The sequence below is a fragment of the Micromesistius poutassou genome (genome assembly GCF_964030765.1).
Source record: "Micromesistius poutassou genome assembly, chromosome: 6".
Classification (NCBI taxonomy): Eukaryota; Metazoa; Chordata; class Actinopteri; order Gadiformes; family Gadidae; genus Micromesistius; species Micromesistius poutassou.
In genome coordinates this window covers 2,779,303-2,784,036 of record NC_140276.1, presented here as the reverse complement: position 1 = coordinate 2,784,036, position 4,734 = coordinate 2,779,303, and positions in this window count along the sequence as shown.

Sequence of the window (4,734 nt, the reverse complement as noted above, 5' to 3'; positions counted from 1 at the left end):
CCAAGTCTGATGTATTCATCTTACTGTCTGCGTCTTGGTTTGTGTGTGTCTTTGTTTGTGTGAGCATTTGTGTGTGTCTATGTATTCTTTTTTTGTTTGTCTTTGTGTGTGTTTCTGTGAGTATATGTCTGTTTATGTATGAGAATTAGTTTGTGTCTGTTATTTTTAACGTGTGTGTGTGTGTGTGTGTGTGTGTGTGTGTGTGACTGTGTATATGAGCAGCATTTGTGCATGTATATGTGTATGTCTGTGTGTGTGTGTGTGTGTGTGTGTGTGTGTGTGTGTGTGCGTGCGTGAGTTAGTGTTTACTCAAGGTGTATATGTCGGTCTGTTAAAGTGTATTTATTTGAACATAATTACTTTGCGCGGCTTGATCATTTCTGCGTGTGTGTGTGAGTGTGTGTGGGGAGGGGGGGGGGGGGGGCATGTGTGATGGATTCATGGGCACTTCCTGTGTCGTGAAATTAGAAGCAGGGGTTCAGATGACAGAGGCCGTAAGTCAGGGAGTGTTAATCTCTCCTCTGTCCCTCCCTCATCAGACCAACCTCAGGTGCACCCACTGATTTAGAGACACAGGAACTTGCGTGTGGCCTGGCGCAAAACACACACACACACACACACACACACACACACACACACACACACACACACACACACACACACACACACACACACACATACGTGCATGCATACACATATGCACACACACACACACACACACACACACACACACACACACACACACAAGCATGCACACACACACACACACACACACACGCACACATGCACACACACACACTTACACACACACACACAGGAAACACATGATACCTGCACTGCCAAAAGGAAGACCGATCCAAAATTGAGCTGAGGTCAGGTCTTAACCTCCAGCAGAAATGCCTCAACAGCAGAAAACTTGCAAAGGAAAATGCCAATGAGCCCTGGCGTTATTGATCTTGTGATTATAACTCTTATCAGCTCTAAACAACAGAAAGCCCACAGTAAGCTCCGCGGGGGGGGGGGGGGGGGGTCGAGGGCAAACCGCCTGCCCCGTCGCCGGCACATGCGATCGATGCTGAAATACGCTGCCCTGATCAATAGTCTGCCTCAGATAAAACGTCACTTTAGATAAGCATTGTACGGTTGAGGGTCAATCCATTTATACATATTCCGATTTACAGATAGAAACCTCTTTTCCCGCCGTTCTCTCTATTATATTATATGTTCTTGCTTCCCCCCCCCCCCCCCCCCGTCTTGGACCTCCCCAGTCCTCCTCATCTTCTCATGAAAGCCGAGCCTCTTGTCCACCTCCTTGTGCCACCGCTTACTCAATAATTACTACCATGATCACTTCTCCAGAGGCTACGGCCGCTGCCCCCCCCGCCCCCCCCCTTCCCGCAGCTATAGAGGCACGAGCGGAATGTGGGAGAAGGCACGGAGACACACACTAGCCTTGTGGCTAACTATTTGAGCTCTCTCCCCCCTCCTCTCCCCTCCGCTGCCTCCCCTTCTCTCCTCCCTCACGTTCGCTCTACGCTCCCGCTGCTGCTGTTTTTATGGTTCAATGTTTGCACGAGCGGCCCCCAGGCGGTCAGGGGACCTTGACGGACGGACGGATGGATGGAAGGACGGACAGACGTGCGGGGTGGAGGTGGTGGTGGTGGCGGTGGCTGGGGGTGCAGGTGGTGGTGGTTGGGGTGGAGCTAGATTTAGCCTGCCGCAAGGGGAAAGACGAACAAACGTGGCCCGGATTTGTCCTTGAGGCTAGTCGACGCTCGCCACGCTTCAGCAAATACACGTGAAGTCCAATGGGAGTAATATGTATAGGTGAGCTCAACCAGATATATGGTCACCAGGGTGTCCATGGCTACTGGGCTGGATGGTCGCAGACACATCTCTTCCCCCCCTCTGTGTCTTCTGGTCCGTGATCTGCAGTCCGCAGACCACTTGGCAGAGCGGGGTTTCGTGGAGGCCAAGGGCAGTCGGCATTCAGCCCCCCCCAGCCCCTAAATGGCAGATTTATTTAACTGCAGTCATTTATCACTCACCGCTCATTGTGTGTGAACTAGACAATGGCCACAGAGCCGCTGAAATGGCCTTCGCCATTACCCAGGTCCCCGTGGCGAATGGGAGCCTTCTCCCCGGGCTTGGAGCACATTCAGTCCTGAGCACTTTGTGAGATATCTTTGGATATTCGCCGCATTTAGGAGAACGTGTTTTCAGGACTAAAAAGCATTTGAGGAACATTGAGGGCATCTAGGGCTCTTTAGTTGGATCTGCTCTATTGGCTGTTCCCTGGTTCCCTGTGGGTGATGTATGTGTGGGGAGGACCACATTACCTCTAGAGGCTCCTATAGGCTGACCCACTGGTTATTTTTTGCTGGACTGTGGGCAGCAAGTGGCTCTTTCCCTGGGGCTTAACTGACCTCAAACCAGTAATACCATCATTGTAACCTATTGACCTATGCCTGTTACAAATGACAGTGAGTGTTTTTGTGTGTGTGTGTGTGTGTGTGAGTGAGTGAGTGTGCATGCATGCATTTTGCTGGCTTTATGAGTGTGTGTGTGTGTGTGTGTGTGTGTGTGTGTGTGTGTGTGTGTGTGAGGGTTTATGGAAGCATCTTTCTGCGATTATGAGTGTGTGTGTGTCTGTGGGTGTGTGATTGCATACATCTTGCTCAGTTTATGAGTGTGTGTGTGTGTGTGTGTGTGTGTGTGTGTGTGTGTGTGTGTGTGTGTGTGTGTGTGTGTGTGTGTGCAAGTGTAAGTGTGTGTTGTAGGCCATTTAACATGATTTGCGATGTTATGACGGCTGAGCAGTGGTGACTGTTGCCATGGTGCTACACAAAAAAGGGTACTTTCACAGAGACACAAACACGCAGACAAATATACACACACGCAGACAAACACACACACGCACACAAAGACACTTAAGTCTTCTCGGTATTTAAGTATTAAAGGAAGACCTTTGTGGGCCTGAGGAAGCTTTCCTGTGTGTGTGTGTGTGTGTGTATGTGTGTAATTGTGTCTGTCTGTAGGTAGAATGGAATAGTATATTAATATTACTTCATCATCATATGCTTGATAAAGGACGTGAGCCATCAAACCATGTGCATTCATACACCTTTTCAACTATCCATACTCTAATCCAGTCATTTGACCACACATTTCTCCATTTGATACACATTTGTGGCAAAGTGGCAAAGTGATGGGTGGATGAGTGCTGGGTTAATGAGTGCGTACATCCCATTAACACGTGTTCTACACACACATCTTGGCCAATTGTGTTTGACTAATGCCACAGTGTGTGTGGACATCTGTCCCAGACCACAAGCACACACACAATCTGAGAATGAAATTAGGCAAATTATTACTGAGTCTCGGTTCACCCTGTCAGACAACAAATGGGTGTTTAATCACTGGAAATTACACCCCATTCACCATCCAATTGAATTAACTTCTACTTGACACTAAAGCACTGTGATCTTATGTTTTTTCTGCTGCCTCGGGGAGACTCAATTCAATTGTCGATTCCTCCTTCTCCCTTTTTTCGACGTATGGATTTGTCCTTCAAATCATTTGCATTGCCAGTTTGTCAATGTCATTTATTTTGTACTCCCCCATGTCAGTTGCTCTAAATGTGCTCTATATCTTCCAGTCTGTCTGTATGCTAATTCCCTGGTCAGATAGGTATTCCAATAATCACAGACTTCTCCTGCACAGATCAAGAACTACTGGAGGACATCTTGATTGACAGCACCTTTTACCTGGCTCAACAAATGGTGAGTGAGAGCCGCAAGTGGGTTTGTGGTTTTGTGCTAAATCATTAGGCTGTAAAAATGAACACACACACGACAGGAACACCCAGGTGGCACAAACCAAATTCACAACTTCACCGCAGTCAGCAACAAATTGAAATTGCAGTGCAAATGAGGGAAAACAGTAGTTTGACAATCAAATCCAGTCAAGGCAGCCTAAAACTAAAAGCTTAAAATATCCCGTTCCTTTGTTGCCTACATTGTTTACTCCACACAGGTTTTCCCAAACTCCCAAACTCCCGACTCAATGACAGGAACCTCTGCTTCTCCTCCGACTCCTCTGATCGGTTACAGCGCCGTTGCTGCATACCAGCCACCTTGCATCACTCACAGAGCACCGCCATAATTCACATCCTCCTCCGAGGCACACTTCAAAAAACAGAAACTGTAGTTTTTGTTCTTTTTTTTCCACCACTTTCTTCAACACAGGCCCATTATTTAGCGAGCAAATTGCCGTGACAACCCTGCCGAGGGGGCCAACAGTTTTGATTCAAGCTCTCGGCGTGCTTCTCCTCGATGGCCTTCTCAAACACTCGTCTGGAATGTGGGTTGAATGCTGAAGCTAACAGCTGTGTAATAAGCCCCAGCAGGTTCCAGGAATGCAGAACCTCTGTACTCTGACCGGTAAGCCCTTAGTGGGTACGTACATTCTCTCACTCGACTACCGATCCTGATTGGCTCTGATGAAAGGCAGATCTTCTTTAGTGTACATCTGGGTCGAAGAGGCGCAAGAGGGAAGTCTCTGCGTTCCCCCGTGTAGCGCCCTGGGGTCAACACCGTATCGGACGTGAACCTCTGCGCCCAAGATGTACCCCTGCACCCGATATCAGTACACAACACACATTATACCGATGTCTGGGCGACACGCTCTGGCTTTGTCTTTCCTCACACGTCTCCGACCTCAGCCCACGGTGGG